This window comes from Parasteatoda tepidariorum, chromosome 8 (genome assembly GCF_043381705.1).
Source record: "Parasteatoda tepidariorum isolate YZ-2023 chromosome 8, CAS_Ptep_4.0, whole genome shotgun sequence".
In the NCBI taxonomy this organism is placed as follows: domain Eukaryota; kingdom Metazoa; phylum Arthropoda; class Arachnida; order Araneae; family Theridiidae; genus Parasteatoda; species Parasteatoda tepidariorum.
In genome coordinates this window covers 78,536,997-78,555,560 of record NC_092211.1, presented here as the reverse complement: position 1 = coordinate 78,555,560, position 18,564 = coordinate 78,536,997, and the positions used below count along the sequence as shown (strand labels likewise).

The window sequence follows — 18,564 nt, the reverse complement described above, 5'->3', positions numbered from 1 at the left end:
GTCGAAAATAATGTGAAGCATTACTTCTGTTTGAATTTATGCTTTTCTGGTGTCTTGCTGTTTTGTTACAAGCTTCATACAGTTCTTTGTATGCTCAATATTACTCCTTAACAATACACTACAATGGCATCAAACTGAGTAAAAGAATGAAGAGCTTCTAAAAAACAGACTTACACCCTTCGCAGATTAATCTTTCCTTTTCACAGCTATTCTAACATAAAGAAATGTACAAAATAGGCAAATAAAAATACACCCACCAGTTTGCAACTTTATTTTATAAATTACATGCAAGCATTTATATTGGTTTTTATTTAACTTCTTTTGAAATGTCAAAATGCTTTGAACAATGCGATCACATTATTTCTTGCAATGCAATATGACACCTATAAATTTGAAGTAAAAAAAATATTTGAAGTAAAATAAATGTAAAAAATTTATACCATACTATTTATTATTAGAACTCAAATATATATATCAAATGTATAGTTCTATAAATTTTTCAATAAAGATTACTCTTTAGGATATGCTTTGATAGTCTAAAACGTTTATAATCTAAAATAAAAATTAAAATTTTTATGTCTGAATAATGTTTTCAAAATTTGAAAATTTCTGTTTTAGAAAAATTTAACTGTTTACTTCAAAACATTTTTCAGAAACTGGATATTTATAAAACCTAACAAAGTTTCGTCAATATTCATTTTAAAAACTATAATGAAATAATGAGCATTGCAACGAAGTTACAATACTTTTTAAAATATTATAATTTTTGTAGACTGCTAACTTTTCGAAAACTTCTAAAATAATTTTTAGCTTTTTGAAGTTTTATCAGCATTATTAACAAAATTTAAAATCAAACTAAAGTGTACTATTGTTTAGTATTGCAATTTTCGCGACATGTAGCACGTAAATCTATTTTAAAGTGCTTGTTTATTTTTAGTTCTAAGAGTTTTGGTTAAACACATGTAGACATTTCAGTTGATAACAAAATGTCGTAAGTTATGCTTAGTTGATATTTTTATATAATTAAGTTTATTTCATAAAGTAATTAGCTGCTTAAACCAAGAGGAGTTTTTCAAACATAAATAAATAAATAGTAAAATATCGAAAGCCATAATTTTGTATGAATTTAAAACATATGTCTTTAAAGTGAATAAAAAGTTAAATGCTGATTAAAGATATCAATTTTTTGCGAATTTATTTCATTATGATTTTCAAACCTCTTGACATATTTTTTTTATGAAAATTATTTTTAAAAATTCTAATTTTAGTGAAAGTTTTTATTTATAGAATTTGATTTGCCTCGATGAAAACTATCCTCACGACCGAAGCTTTAAAAAAAATTATTTCTTTAAACTAGGAAAACGATCATTTAAAAATAATTTATAAAATTAATTATTTTTATTTTTGAATATATTGAATTTAGACACACCTGAGCTTTTGGCTATAAATTAAGGATTTCTTTTTCTTTACTCGTGAAAATAATTGCGTAAATTACCGATTTACATAATTATTAAAAATATTCGGATTATACTTTAGTAACGGAGTAATTTAATGCATTTCATCTTCAGATTATAATGATTTCATTGAAATTTTTTGATCATAATAAAATTAATGATTTTCAATTAATTAGGATAAGAAATTTATGAACATTTATTTTTAATATGAGCTCCATAGTTTTTCTTCAAGACCACAACTTTCTTTTCTACTTTCTTTTTTAATCATTTAAAGTATTTGATTTGTTAAAATTTGAATCCATATTTGGAAGCTTTGTCCCTGTTAAAAATGCTGCAAATGGCCAGTAAAAAAATTTCTTAATTTTGCTTAAATCGAATATGTTAGAACCTGTGAAGATGATTGGGTTTATTTATTTTATTTCTTTCGATTTTAACTAAAACGCAAACGTTATGAATTCGTAATTTAATTGATAACATAACTTATTTTTTCGATGCAAACTAATACGCAGAAGTTATGAATTCATAATATAACTACTGACATAGCTTATTTGATTATTTATTTACTTTTGCTACAAATTAAAACTCAAAAGTTATGAATTTTGTAATTTAATTACTAACGTATCTTAATTTTTCGATCTAAACTAAAAACACAAAAGTTATAACTTTTTAATTTAATTTCTAACAGAGCTTATTTTTTTTGGTCTAAACTAAAACGCAAAAGTTGTGAATTTGCAATTTAATTACTGACAAAGAAGAACCCAAAATAAATTTTAATCACTTTTCAATTTATCGTAATAAAGCACAAATATCCTTTGCCTTGAAATTAAGCTATAAGAAATTCAATCGAACACGTAAATAAAGTAGAATTAATAACTTTATCACAAGCTTAAAATGTAAGAAAGATACCTTATTAGCTGTAAAATATATTTTATTTGGTTTAAACTTTTAAATACAACATGTATTAGGATTATCAGCGACAGCACAAAAAACCTAAATAATTGCAACTACTGCAAATGAATTAAGTTTGCAACGAAAATATTGTTTTAATGACGCATTTTTCTATTAAAGTAATTCGTTTAACTTCAGTTTCAAGCTAAAAAAAACACGTTTTGGAAACTTTTTCAATTTTTTTAGTTAATTTTTAACAATAATGATAGATTTTTTTGTGCTTATTTAAGCAGTACAATTTGATCTCCATATTTTAAAAGCAATTATTTTATAACCAGATGGTGAGGCAAAATAGTTACTTTTGACTTCATAAAATTTTAAGAATCAAACTTAGGACTCCATTTCTTAAGAAGCATTTACAATTGCACAATGATTAAAAAAATATCTAATTACAAACTTCGTTATGCATTATCTTAAAGATTTTACTAACCAAGAATAAACTTTATAGAACCAAAAAGAAAATGTTTAGCTACATACAAGATTGCTCAAAAGCGTATTTTTTTAATTAATTAATTTATTTATTTATTTACTTATTTATTTAATTTCATTTATTTTTAGATATAAAATAGTAAGTCCTAATTGTTAGAATTGTACTTAAAGTCTTAAAACACTTCGCAATTAAAAAAAATAAATAAACAATTCGTGGCAACTTTACTACAAGCTTAATAAGATTTTAATTTTGGCCATGTTACAATTTAAGTTGAACCATCTTATAGTGTAATAAAATTATGGATACAAGGTAATAAAGTTCAACTCAGCTTATATTAAGCGGAAAATTAAAGTGGTAAAATGGTTCAAGAACTCCTGAAATGTTACCAGTGTTAATTAATATTTAAAATTTTAACTATAAATTGTTCATAGTTAAAAGCAATCAGCATTTTCTCTTAAACGAAATACTGTTTCGATCCTCTGCACTGTAAAAGCATTTCGGATTAAATTACGGTATAAAATAATGGCCCTTTGAGAACATCGTCCATAAAATCCATTTTCACCATGAAATATTTTACAGTATTTTTTTACAGTAATATTTATATATTTCGAGCAATTCAGTGATTTTACGGTAGTTATTACTGTAAAATTTACGGAATATCCGATCTTTAAAATGTTCCGGTAAAAATGAATTTTACGGTAAAAAATACCGGCACCCTGAATGCCGTTACTTTCTACCATAATTTGTTCCAGAATTTCTTACAGTGTAGAACATCAACGTAAGATAAAAGCCTTCTCAGTTTGCATTTTCTTTTAGTTGACAGTAACATTATACACTGAGGAAAAGAGGATGGTCAAAATTATCAGAATATGCTTAAATTTACCGTGTTTCAGGCTCTATGGAATCACCAAAAAGCTCGGTAATTTGGTGAAGATTATTGCAAAATTAACAATAAAATATAGTTTTGTAATGTGTGAAAAATGTGTTAAATGAGGTTAAATTTGACAATTTTATCTAATACTTTACAGAATGGCATAAAAACCATTTATTACGTTAAGTTTACTTTTACAGAATGGTATAAAAACCATTTATTTCGTAAAATTTACTTTTCAGTTTTATATTTTTTACTAAATGTGTAGTAATAAGAAATGTAATTTTGAAAACCGGAATTTCCGGTAAATCGTTACCATGGGAACGGAAATTTTCCAAATGACTGATATAAATACCGTATACATTGATTTTATTAACTAGAATTCGTGGGGAACCGTGGGGTTTAGAAAAAATGTCATTATCATACAGTAAGGTAATTTCACCAAAATTTTTTTCTCCGTGTAGTTACATCGACAGAAAGAGAAAGTTAAATTGTTGCCTTTCAACTGATTAGAGTTATCTTCCCTCAAACCATACTATTTTACGAGATTAAAAAAAAAAAAATTCGTTTTCGTTGTACCACATTTTTTGCCCATCCCATTTTTGTGTGAAAGTAATCTTTTGGCGAAAGGAAAAAACTTGACATTCAAAAACTCTTCTCACATGTGGGGTCTATTATCCCGTCATACAGCTGGCATCCTTATAGAACACCTATTGAACAAGGCTCTTTCTAGGCAAGGTGAGACAGTAATCTAGGTCAGAAGAAAGTCCCGTTTAGAAAGTGAAAGAAGCATATATTGTTCATCGAAAAAAAAAATTTCCACCCTTTTGTGTATGTGTTCTCGTTTTCTTACAATCGACACAACTTTCTCCTATAAGGGGGTCGCGCGACCGTGAGAAGCGGGATTTTTTTACGACCTACCCGCGACCGTAACTTTCGTTTTTCCTTCCCCGTGCCCTGGGATAAAATCTTTCCGATGGCGAACTCGATCTCTCAGCCGATGATGTTGGTCCGGGTGAATGTTGGTCTCAGCCACCGTATTGATCAGAGTCCACTACCGTCGGGATGGAATGTTTTTGCAACGCCCACACCCACGTGGAGTGAGAGAATGCCACACGGAAAGAGCGCGGATGCCAGGTATGTGCTGGAGAATTTTTTTCCCTACCTCGTTTTGCTCCCGTGATCGTTTGCTGTCTTTGTAATTAACGAAGAGTTTCAGCCAATAGGAAGTCTCGTTAAAACAAGTTTTTTATTGCTATAAACGATTACAGTTTACTATTGTAAAAGACTTCTGGATCATCGTTATTACGTTGTAGTAATGCATTGATCTTATCAAAACTTTTCATTTAAATCATATAAAATGTGTATCAAGTATTTGATTATAGATTAATTCTTGTACTTTCCTGTACTCCATGACTCTACAATTTTTCTTGAACTTCATAACTCTAACAAAGTACTTCACAGCAAGAAAAAAAACTACCATCACAGGGCTGTTAGCTCATTTTTAAGGCATGACAGAATAGAATAAATAAGAGATTATAATGTTTTTTTCTATCGCATATTTTTAATTACCGGTTAGAAATTTTTAATTTCTTTTTCGATTGCATTTCGTCAAATTAACAGTCAGAAAACTATTTTTCTTTTTAAATTACTGATTAGGAAATTAAAAAAAATTTCATAATATTTTTTAAATTTTCAATTAGAGTAATATTTTTTTCTTCGTTCGTATTTTTTTTTAAATGTCGGTTTATCATCAATACGTTTATAAAACGGTATATATCATATCATATTTTTCAAAGAAATAGAATAATATTTTTTTATTTAAATTTTTCTCATCAATATGGTTATGAGCCTTATTGATGTCATAGTTAGTATTAGAACATAGTAAGCGTATGGAAAACCTGATAAGTAGTTATTAAAAATGAAAGTTTTAACTAAATTTCCATGTGTTTGTTTTTCAAAATTTTTACATGCGTTCGTTAAGTTTTGTATAATTTGCATCTTTTCGTTGAAATCATATAAAAAAAGAATAAATATTGTATTTTTACTTATGTTTACTAATGTAGGCACTCTTGAAATGGGTGATGAAAATTACATTATTTTGCTTTGCTTTATCACAATCTAAATTTTTATTTTTAAATTCAGCAAAAAAAATATAAATAAGTAAAAAAATTAGTTTATTATCCATTAATTAAATCAAGGAACATTTTTATACGAGGTTATATTATTTAGAATGAAACTTTTTGAAAATGCGCACTGTACTAAACATGCTTTCAATTATTGATTTAGCTTACAAATTAGTTATTAGAATATTAAATATAATCACTAAAAATGCACGAATTTTTATGCAATTGCAACCTTTACATATTGTCATTCAATAAAATTCTGTTTTAAAAGAAGCACATTTTTTCAATGTTAGTTCTTAAGAAATAGTTCTATTTCTTTGTGCAAAAGCTATTTTCATTGATATACATTTAAATATATGACTGCAAATATAACTTTAATACATGATTGTTTTTAATGAAGTAATAATACGACATTGTTAGTATCTTCGATTTGAAATATTTAACAAAAAATTATGCTAAAATAAGCTTTTCTAAAATATTTTATTTTCTGTAATTACTCGCATTTGGTCAAGTGATTGAACTTACAATAACACTTTTCAAACACTTACAATAACAGTAACTTAACTATGTCATACATTTGCATTCAAAGAAGGCAAACTTTTCTGCAAAATTGTTGATTACTTTTACTAATACTTTTGATCATAATATATCATATTACTTTAGATATTTAACAAATAACATAAGTTCAAATTAGACAATTTTTTTCTTTCATATTTGCCTTTTACGAGTCTTTATTTAGAAAAATATGTAATTCAATTCTTTTCTATTTTTCACACATTAATTAAAAAATATTTTTAAATAAATGTTTAAACAAGAGATTTTATAATTCCGCATAAACATTTACGGTTTTGAAATGTAAATTTCCCCAAAACTTCATTTTCATACTTCTATATAACATTTCAGGAAAACTACTAAATGGAATCAAGTAAAAATTTGCTCGCACCATTTTTAAATGTAAGCCTATCATTTGATAATTGATTATGTTTGAACGAAACGAAATTTTACTTGTAACTAAATTCTATTTTCTATTATTTTCAATAGTTAATTTGCAGCAAATAATGTGAATTTCTTATTAATATGGCAATGAAAAGTATAAATAATTATTAAATTCCCTTATTTTATATGTTCAGAATGATGTTCATACATTTCTAAATAGATTTATATTAATTTTAGCTGATTTTGTCAAAACCGTTTTGTCTTATTATGTACGATAGGCGTATCACTTTAGTAAATTTCGAGAGAAAATTTGAATTTCAAACTAAATTTTCTCAAAAAGTAACAACATGATTTTTAGCTTTATTTTTAATTTATTCTACTTGTTTTTAATTTTTCTACTTAATGTAAATGTTTTAAATAATTAGATTCTATTTTGTATTCTAAATTATGTGCAAGACAAAAAGGAAATGTTTTTTAAGACGGCAATTCAAGCAAAAGAAATATTAAAAAAACGTAAAACATGTGTAAATAATAATAACAACAAAGTATTTTAACTACTAATGAAGCAAATATTAAAAAACAAATAGGGTTTACGCGGGACAAAAGAGGGAAATTACAAATATGTGATCTTGAAATTCGCGAGAGAAAAAAAAATAAATATTGTTTACCAGTTATATACTGAGGAATTTTTTTCCCTACCTCATTTTTTTCCCCTGATCGCTTTCTGTCTTCGTAATTAACGGAGAGCTTAAGCCAATGGGTTGTCCTTCGTTAAAATCAAATTATGATCGTAAGTATTTATCCCTTTTTTTTATGCGTCTAGGAGAGAAAAGAGATAATATTTTTGGAGCTATGGATTTTCTGTGAAATGAATAAAGAAAACTGGATATTGATTTGCATTGCAGATTTTTCTCTTTGAAGAAAATTGCAAATTCTTTTGATTTGCATTTACTGATATGCAGAGACTATGTAGAAATAAATCAATGAAATGTTCGGAGTATTTCTTTAAATTCCATTTTGTAAGAACAGAGACATATCATAAATGTGCATGAATAACAAACAAAAGGATAAAAAAAAAATAATCAATGTTCTAGTAAAGTTGTATTATTTTGATCTATTTTTTAATACTTCAGAGCTTAAGACCTTGATTTCATGAAATAAAAGAAAGTATTTTTGTTTCCTTGCTTTGATTTTTTTAGTTTTCGATTCAAAGGTTTGTGACTTATTTATAAATATTTGAGCGATTTCTGATGTAATTTTAATCAGGATTTTATGAATTTTGTATTTATGAATACGAGAGGATTTTACATATAATTTCCGAAAAAGAAATGACGAATTTGAAATTTTAAATTAATCGATCTTTTGTTCGAATTAATTTTGGTCAATTTTCTTTAGATCATATCTTATTATTTGTTTTAATATATCTTACTCAGTATAACTTTCTAAAGGTATTAATTTTTTGTTATAAGTAGAAAAAAAGGGGGAGGGAAATTCAGATCACAATCTGCATCACATTTGGTCAATGATATCAAATTTAAGCATATAGTTTAAAAGCATATGAAGACTTCGTGGAAGTATAATGATAAGCCACATTTTTAAATTGTTCTCGATAGTATTAAGACCACTTATTGTGAAAAATGCACAATAAACATTAAAGCAATATGTTTTTTTATGTTTATTGAGCAGTTATCTAGTAAAATTTCAGGAAACTTGTGAGAGATTTTTTGGAAATTATCTTAAGGAACAGTCTGATGATATGGTTTATCGCTCTATAGTTTCAAGTCTTTTATGTTTATATCAAGAGATAAAAATAGATATCATGTTGAAAATCAATAAGCTTGCTAAGGTATTGTCTAATCATACGGCTTATTACTATATTGCCTTTGGTCCTTCATATTTCTATTTATAGATAAAATAAATATCATGGAATTAATAAATACGTTGAATCGTATTGAAATCAAGAAAATTCTGCTGATAGGATTTATCGCTATATAGCACTAAGTCCTTCATATTTATATTAATAGTTGAAAATAGATATATTCAGAATCAATAAATTTGCTTAAGAATTGTCTGATGACAATGCTTATCTCTATAGAGCCTTAAGTCTTTCATATTTATAATAATAGATAAAATTGATAAAGTTAGAAATCATGTTCAGATTGAATAAATTTGTTGTTTTATATGAACGTAAATATTTTGTTATATGTAAGCATTATTTCTGTATATGAAATTAATTTTACGCGTTTAGACCCTAATTAACTTTAACTCATAAACTTTTCTACTATTTTCACTACTATTTCTACTGCAGTGAGCATTCCATTGAAGCATTATCTCTTTAAATGATATAAGCTTTACGTATTTAGACCATAATAAACTTTGACTAATAAACTCTTCTAATACTTTCAATGCTTTAGAGTAAGCATTCCTTTGCAGAATGATTTCTTTTTATCAAATTAACTTTATGTATTTATGCCATATGTTTTTAAAAACACCTGAAAACTTCAAGCATAAAATTTACCCGTAGTAATGAAACAAAAATATTTTTAACCAGTTTTTGTGTATAATTATCACCCTAAACAAGGAATGCTTTTAACTTATATAGAATAAAAGATTTCCGATGTAAATACTTTGTTTTTTAAAAATATGCTCATCATTGCTGTTGTTTTGCATATGAGTTTTCTTGCACATGAGTAGTCACGCATATGAGAGTTTACATATGAGTAATCTTTTTTCTGCTGTTCATACTGAAACGCAGGATATTGGTACAGGCTCATTATCACTATTGCTTCGCTTAGTATGAGTAACCCACATGCAAAACGGGATATCTGCTGATTTTGGGCGAATCGTAGGAAATAGTTAAAATCATGTCACAAAGCCGTCTTAGTAGGATTTTCTTTTTTAAGAAAAATTTAAATGCTTAACTAATTGAAACTAAATCAAGGGTATGCTTGAGGAGCTAAGGTATGTTCTGAAAAATGCTAATACAATGGCATATGTAACTAATTGTATCATATGTAACTGTATTGCGCATGTCATGTAACTAGATCGTTCATATATTTTTCAATGTGTTCAATTGCGTTCGTAAATTAGACAGAGGGAAATTAAAGCATTAACATTACAAATTTTGAAAAAAAGTTTATTGAAAAAAGTTTTTGAAAAATTTGAAATATTTAACTTATTGAAGCTGAATCAAGGGTATGTTCGATGAGTGAAGTTCTGAAAAATACTGATACGATGACATATGTGACTCATTGTATGATGTAACTAATGATGATGAAACTAATCGCAACATATGTAACTGCATTTAACAGGTTATATAACTGGTTGGCTCATGTATTATCTTGTTAGGTGCTTAGTTGCATAATTAAATTAGACAGAATGAAACTAAACCATTAAATTAGCACATTTTTTAATGCTTATTGAAATAAGTTTTAAACTAGGAATTTCGCAAACAAATTTAGATTAGAATTTTTGAAATTTTCTTAAAGCTGAAATAATTAATAGATTTTTAAAGCTATAATACTTATCACAAATTTCTGAAAGTTAATTGTGACAACTAATTTAGCTACAATTTGGAAAAAATGAACTTTTAACTTGGCATATTTATGTTATAGTTAGCAAAATTTCATTAAAATTGCTTCAACAATCGGTTTTTAAAACTTTACTTTTTATCAAAATTTCTTAAAAGAAATATGTTGCAACTGTTAAAGCTGAAACTTAGAAAAAATAACTGTTTCGATAATAATGTAATATTAAAATATCTAGACAAAATTATTTAACAAATCTCTTTTTGTTTGCTTGTTTTTTAAAGAAGTACTTGATAGACTTTGCTACGATTGGGGAAAATTATTAAATTCAAAACCACTTTAGGAAATTTTAAAATTTAAAATACTTTAAATATGCAATGAAACATAAGCAAAATAAAATATATTTTGCTACAGAATATTAATTGGTACTAATTTAAATTGTGAAAATTAGTTCCAATGCATATACCATACCAAGGAACTTTATGTCCTTTTACCTTTTGATTTTTGTTGATTTTATAAACATCTTTTACTCTTTTTAAAACTAATAAAACTCATAAAAGTTTTATCATAAATGTAATAAAAGCTGTTTTTTTAATTCAAAGCAATATTAAAAAACAATTTATTTGAATGGCAATAAATATTGAATACTTTATTATTTGATACATGAAATAAAATTATCATTAAAACTTTTTCTTTCAGAAAACTTACATTGTGGAACTTAATGTCTTCCAACGACTAAACGTTATTTTTTCAAAAGATTTGGGAAAAGAACTCTGAGAAATATGGTACGTTACTTTTTGCTCTTGCAAAAATTTTATTGTTATACATTTAAAAAAAATTGTTTGCGATAATGTCTCACACAATATTAAAGTGAGCATGGAAATTATTTTGTATTATCAATAGGTTTAATAAAAAAGAATTTTGAATTTTTATTTTCAGAATGGTATTGAACGTTCAAATGCTGATAACTGTTTTACATAAAAAAAATTAATACCATATTTCTTACTCTTTAACATTATCTTTTAAACATTTTTAAATTAATTTTCGAAATACGTCTTTTGTTTATCAAATGATAAGTCTCCAAAATTTCTACTCTAAAAAATACTTTTTAACTTGCACTTTGTCATCAAATAAGAAAAACAACATTCCTATTGAGAATAGATTTAAATGTCTGGAAAATTTATCAAAATCTATGTTGCATTCAAGACTTTTTATGACAAACATGTCCTTATTAACAATACTACATAACTTCACGTTAAACTTTTTTTTCTTTACTTAATTTAAAATTGAGAAAAAATGTTTCAAGCAATTACAATCGTCAAAACTGTTTATTACACCTTTTTTAATTGAATATGATGAAACATAAAAAGTTATAAGCCATTTTTTAATAGCGAATATTAACTTTTTGTCATCTGAGAATGTAATCTTTTATAATTTAAGAATAATAAAAAAATATGCTGAAAAATTAAGTAATTTTCCTCCTAATTTTTTATTTGATCCAATGAACAATGAAATTTGAAACATAATAAAAAAATTACATCAGTTGTATGTGAAGTAAAATTTATGAGCCCTTTTTAGAAGAGGAAAATCAACGATTACTGAAGTAGCTAAAGAAAAACTATCATGCTTTTAAAAATTTTGTTTCTTCTAAAATCAGACTGAAATTTTGACAAAGTCATGATATCGATTACAGAATATGCTTAACTAATTCTTAGAAATACATAAAAATCATTTTATTTAATGATTAACCCATTCTCATTTATAATGAAAAAAAGTATTGTTTGTTTATGACAACAATCAGCATCAAAATTTAAACAGAATTTTGAATATTTTTAAAATTAAAAATATCTGGAAAGTGACTGGTTGCTTCTTACATGTCGTGAAAAAATAATGTAAAGCCTTTTTCGAAAATTGTTTCTATGTTATTTTAACGAAAAGCTGCTTGTTTTTAGGTCTTAAGCATCCTATATTATTTTTGGTTTTAGATTATAAAATTCAAACTTCTCATAAAACAAAACATGTATATTTTTTTCAAAAAAATCAAGCTATATGTTGGGCCAAAATTTCAAAATTAGAAATAAATTATGTTTTTATACCATATTAGTATACAAGTTGTTGTATTAAAAAGTATTTTGCGATGCAAATTTAAATAATTTAATAGAGAATATATAGTATATATAGTACAAAAAAATATGTAGTATTTAACATATAATTACAGCATGTAATATTTATTAACAGTATCTATAATATAATAACAATATAACAGGAAATCTATTGATACTATCTAACATATAATTAAGTTAATTACTAATAACAGCATAAAAATATCTCTATAAATAACAACAGCATCTAGCAAATATTTTCTAATAGAGATAATAACAGTATCATCAAAATGCTATAGTAATAATTTATACCTAATTAATAACAACAATATAAATATCAGCAAATTTATTAATTCAATTCCGAAACAAAAAGATCAAAACATTATAGCAATTTTTTTTCAGATATCGCATCTTCGTCACAGTAAATTCAAATTGTTCCAACCTTTAGTAACTGTTTTAGTAGAAATTACCCATTTAACCGCTTTTAAACATTATCTAAATCCAATTTTACTTACTGAAGAATGTATAATTATAACTGCATCTATTTTCTTGCCATCAATCAAGAATAATTGGTACTATAATCTATTACATTCTAAAAGATCTTTTACAGTAATGCAAACTTTGAAATGAATCATTTATTTCAGAAATTTTTTTATGTAAGAAAAGCATTTGGAAATAAAGGTATTAATATATTAGTTCAGATTAATTACTCTACTGTTTGATAAGCTCATACAGATTAATTGAAAATACTTAAATTTCATAAGTTCAATTTTTCGATAAAAATTAAATAAGTTTTATAATCTCTTTTTAATGCTCATCGATATGCCATTTCTAAATAAACAAAATTAGTCCTTAACGTCTTAAAAAAAACCATTAATTATACAATTTAATAATTAAAACTACTTTGTCATATTAAATTGTATTTCATGAGTTGAGTGTATTATCATGTAACTTAAATTTTCTGATAAAGTATTTCTTTTTAATTTACTTAACATTTTAATTTTTTTTAATATATGCTTATGATTAAGATATAAGTCAGATAATGAATTAATTTTAAACATCAAGTGTATTAAGGTTAAGAATATTATGTTTGTAAAATGAATATAAAGTTCAAAAGAATTTCATTGTAATATTTTGTGACTGAAGTTTAAAATAATGCAAAACTTTTCAAACCTATGAAACAAAATTACACAAAATGTTTTATTTATAAGACATGTGACTGAAATTTTGATAAGAACTGTAAATCCAAAATCTCTACAATATACCATAAAATAATTAATATATTTATTCATTCATTATTGTCTGTACGTCGGTTATATTTACTTCTGAAATAATTAAATAAATATTTAAATGGAAATATTAAAATAAATTTTAAATAATTTTCTATTAATGTTGAAATTTAAAGTATTTAGTTTTTCCATTATGTTAATACATAGAAACCTTTTTTTCTTCTTTTTTTGAAAATTTACAAGTTTCAGCACTAAAAATATGCATTGAACTATTTCTCTATAACTTTATTGAATCTTCTTGATTCTCATTATATTACAAGCACTTTAATGACCTTGTATTCAAGTTTTACTTTATCTTTGAACAGTTTTTAACTTTATAGCGTATAATATCAATTTGTCTCGTTCCTAATAAACAAATAAAACTAATTCATTTGCAAAAACAACACAAACACTTAGTATTATATGCATAATATTTTTATAATTATTAAAAAAAAGTTAGTAGTAATAGAAATCGTTCCCAAGTTTGTTGCTTTTGTTTCACCGCTAAATTTTCTCTTGGATATTTTTCATGTAAACAAAGCAAAAAATAAATCAATATTCGTATCTTTAAAACCTCAAAAGTTAAACAACACTTGTCCTACAAAGAGTTCAATGCTGTGCTAAAATAAAATGTATACGTTGGAAGGTTATAAAAGTTCGAAGGAACGTACTAGATGTAGACTTCTAGACTTACTAGATGCTAGACTTCCAGTTATTCCACATATAGAATAACTAGAAAGAGGCGCCAAGTGACATTAAATCACTCATATAAACATTTCGAGGTTTAAAAACAAATTACAGTTACCAGAGGGTTTTTTTTCTACAAAGTCTTTAAATAAAACGGTTTTTAATGTGGAAAAATGTTTTAAGTAAACTCTTGCGTTGAGATTTTTTCCAATGTTATGTTCCTAAATACATTAAAATGTTGCTTAAAACTTACTTTCTATAAGCTCTTCCATTCCTCGTACTATACTTGTCATAAGAATGACTTATTATTATTTTAATAGTAAAGTTCAAAATCGAGGTAGCAATACGATACTTGAGAGATTTTCTGCGATTTCACAGAAATCGTATTTCCAGTCATTAAATATTCAATAAAGGCACACCTATTACATTGTTTCAATCTGAAGTTTAGTTTTTATATAAGTCATATTCCAAACTGCCATGTTATGACAGGGCAATTTTAAAAATTTTTGAATCATTGAGTGAACTTTACAATTACAGTTACCCGAGGTTTTTTTTTCTACTAAGTGTTTTAATAAGACGTTTTTTAATGCGGAAAATTCCATTAAGCAAACCTTTGTGTTGTTGAGTTGTTTTCCAAAGTTATGTTCTTAAACACATTAAATTGTTACTTAAAACTTACTTCCTGTAAGCTCTTCATTTCTTTTTACTGCGCTTATTATAAGAATAACTTATTATTATTATTTTAATATTAAATTTAAAAGTCGAGATAGTGATGCGAAACGTGAGAGATTTTCTTCTATTTCAATGAAATCTTATTACCTGTCATAAAGTATTCCATAAAGGCACATTGTTTTAATCTGAAGTTAAGTTTTCATATGAGTCATGTTCCAAACTGCAATGCTATAACAGGGCATTTTTAAAAGCTGTTAAATCATTGAGTTAACTTTGACCTCTGTTAAGGATGCTAAAATTAAACGCTTAAAGTATAGTTAGAAAGTTAAACAATAAGTTGTTATTTTAGATTTTATTAATTAGGAATCGTAATACCAATATAGAACTTAGATTTTTAATCTTGAACTTAGATGTGTAGTTTTGAACTTACTTTGTAATCTCAACAATAAGACCTCTGGATCAAGCTTTGAGATTAATTCTTCTCCGAGGTTTCCAATTACTATTTAAGTGAAATTAACCCTCACTTGAATTATATGAACAGTAAAAGCACGAAAACCTCCCAATGTTAATCCAAAGGCAAAAGAAATTAAACCTATGAGACGGATATTTCAGGAAACATAGTTTCCTACTGTGGATGGTATATGATGGGAATTTTATATAAATACCATAAAAACCTCACAAGGTTAGCCTGATGGTGAAATGAATTTAACCTATGAGACGGATTCTTCAGGGAACTTCTGTGGAATCACTTCTGTGGATTGTATGTGCTAGGAATATTATATGAATCGCATGAAATCCTACCAAGGTTATTCTGTTGGCAAAGGAAATTTAACCTATGAATCAGATATTTCAGAGAACACTATATTTCACTTTTGTGGATGGTGCAAATAATACCATTGTGTGGATGGAATATATAAAATGATTTTGATTATGTGAGTCCGGCAAGCTTGTAATTTCTTGCGTCGTTATCAAACAATCTAAGTGTTGAACATATAAAAATTAAAACTTTAAAGTGATTGAGTGATTAATAAAAAAATATAAATGCTTAACCGAAACATAAACCTTAAATGCATTTTTTTCAAAAACTGAATTGGCATTTAACATTTTTTTTTTATTTTGTCTATTTATTTTCTACTCAACACAATTCTTCTTAGAACATCTTAACAAAAAAATTCAACGTCTAGTGAAGCATTTAATTTCTACTTCACCCCTTTACGACTTTTAAATTCTCAAATTATCGGGACGACGTGAAAATTTTATAGTTGTAAGATTTTTCTAATCGACTAGATTCTTAAGAAGGAAATAAAATAATAAAGAAAAAATAAAAGACGATATTTTTAAATCTATCTAATAGCATGTATACACACAGGCATGTTGTATTTAAAACCCCTAACATCAGAAAGAGCCTTTCGCCAATGATGAAATAAATTTAAAGGCTCTATGATCTGTAATAGAATCCGGATAATTCGCTACATCAGTGAATATCTAGAAAAGAGAAACGAAATAAATAAATAATAAAAAAAAAATTCTTCTTACCGTTATTATCATTTCCCCTTCTTAAATTCTGTTTTATTGCTTTTATGTGAGGAGTGACGTTCTTAATAAAAGTCTGCCACTGTTATTATGCTCTATACTGAATCTTCTGCGCTTGAATGTTCTTTTGCTCTTTTACGAATCAGAGCTTAGGTTTAATTGAATCGTTCTTTTTTTTTTTCGTTCTTTCATTCTTCGCGCGCGAATGTGTGTTTTCTGTTATATAAGGAAATCCCTTGTCCCCCCCCCCTCACACACGCTACTTTTGTTTTAAATGACAAAGGGCTGAAGCATTGTCATTTGGAATTATAATTATCTATAGAGAAGGTGATACGGTGTTTTATTCCTTTTGGCAGAGAGAATTTGATTTATTTTGTACTTTTTTGGGAAAAGAGAATGTTCGAAGTTCTAAATATTTGTAACTCGAGGCTTGCTGTTTTGAACGTAAAAATTACATTGAATACAAACTGAGTGGTTTGCTCGTGAATTTGAAAATATATATTTTTTTAAAAAAAACTATAAATTCTTTCATTAAAAAGTCCTCTTTGAAATTTTCCGAAACAGGCGAAAATTAAAATTTTCTTGCGGCTTTCTGTTTATTATATTTTGTTTGATATAATACATTTAGACTATTACTTTTTGTGATCTATCGAATCCATTGTTTTAGAAATAATTTTTAAAGCCTTACCTAACAAATCAACTGATTTATTTAAAAAGACATTTTTGACTAATTTATTTTACTCTATGAACAGCTTTTGAAAATTGCCTAATTTTGCTTAGAATTTACGATTTTAATAATGAATTTTCAGTTCTTTTCTTTTAATTTACATAATCTAGGAATTTTTAACCAAGAGTAAATATTTTTAAAACAATAAATAGTTACAAGTTATGATCCTATTTATTTCAATAGTTATATCATAACGAAAAATTATTCTTTTCCTTTCATCCTTCAAAAAACTATGAAACAGATTTTTTTAAACTTTTTTTTGTGTTATTTATTTTTTGATTTATTTTTAGTGTATGAGTATTTATGTTTGATTTTTAAAAAAGTTTTTTCTTATCGGCAAATTACAAATTTATTTATGGTTTTATATTTTAAAAATATTACGTACAACGACTTATTAACGCATTAAGCCCACTAAAAGAAATTCTCGTATATATTATTTTCTTTTCCATACTTCAAATTCATCAAATTGGTTTCAATTTATAAATTAATAGCAAATGATCAAAGAGTTGCCAGTTGCGTGACTGTTTGATAATAGAATTTTAATTTAAAAAGTTTTTTCTCGGCAACACTTTTGCAATGAATGTTTTAACATATTTTTAAAAATAGAGAAGCAATTTTCCTGATGTCAAATACTCAATTACACAAGGAACAAAAATTTTGTTAAAATTACGGTACTATAGGGTGATGACATTTCTGGTAAAAAAAATTTGGTCAATAAAACCAAAATATAGAGTATTTAAACTGTTCATTTGGTAATTTTTTCATCCAAATGGTCACGAATTACCGAAAATTTTGATTTTCAAAATTATAGCTCTTATTACCGTGCATTTAGAAAAAAAATATAAAACTGAAAAGTAAGTGCAACCACATAAATTTAATCTTTAAGATATCATGATAATATTATTGAATTTTATCACGTTTACCAAGTTTTGTCACATATTGTAAAACTATATTTTATTGTTAAATTTATCAAAATCATCACTAAAGCGCTTCGATAAAAATGACCGAGATCTTTGACGTTACCATAGAGCCAGAACCACGGTAAATTTTACCATATTTTGGTAGTTTTTACCATACTTTTGTCTCAGTGTAATATGGAAAAATCAATTCATTCGAAAAGGCTAGATTTCAGGTGTTGGTGAGGCCAAGTAAGCTAGAAAAAAAAAATTATGCATACATAATATTTTTTGAAGATCTTGTATATGATTTTGGCTTGCCGTAGAAAAACCCAGTTTCTTTATCTTAAAACCAAATTTATAAATTTTTAAAAAAAAAATTTCTTT

The 18,564-nt window shown here is 25.9% G+C and overlaps 1 long non-coding RNA gene across 1 annotated transcript in view; it reads left to right on the top strand.

Moving 5' to 3' along the window:
* The window catches only part of LOC107438165 (uncharacterized), a 166,210-nt gene that overhangs the window by 105,802 nt on the left and 41,844 nt on the right, over positions 1 to 18,564 (top strand). Inside the window, exon 3 of the long non-coding RNA XR_006226529.2 lies at positions 10,992 to 11,077. This is a non-coding gene — a long non-coding RNA (uncharacterized lncRNA). The remainder of the gene's footprint in view (positions 1 to 10,991; positions 11,078 to 18,564) is intronic.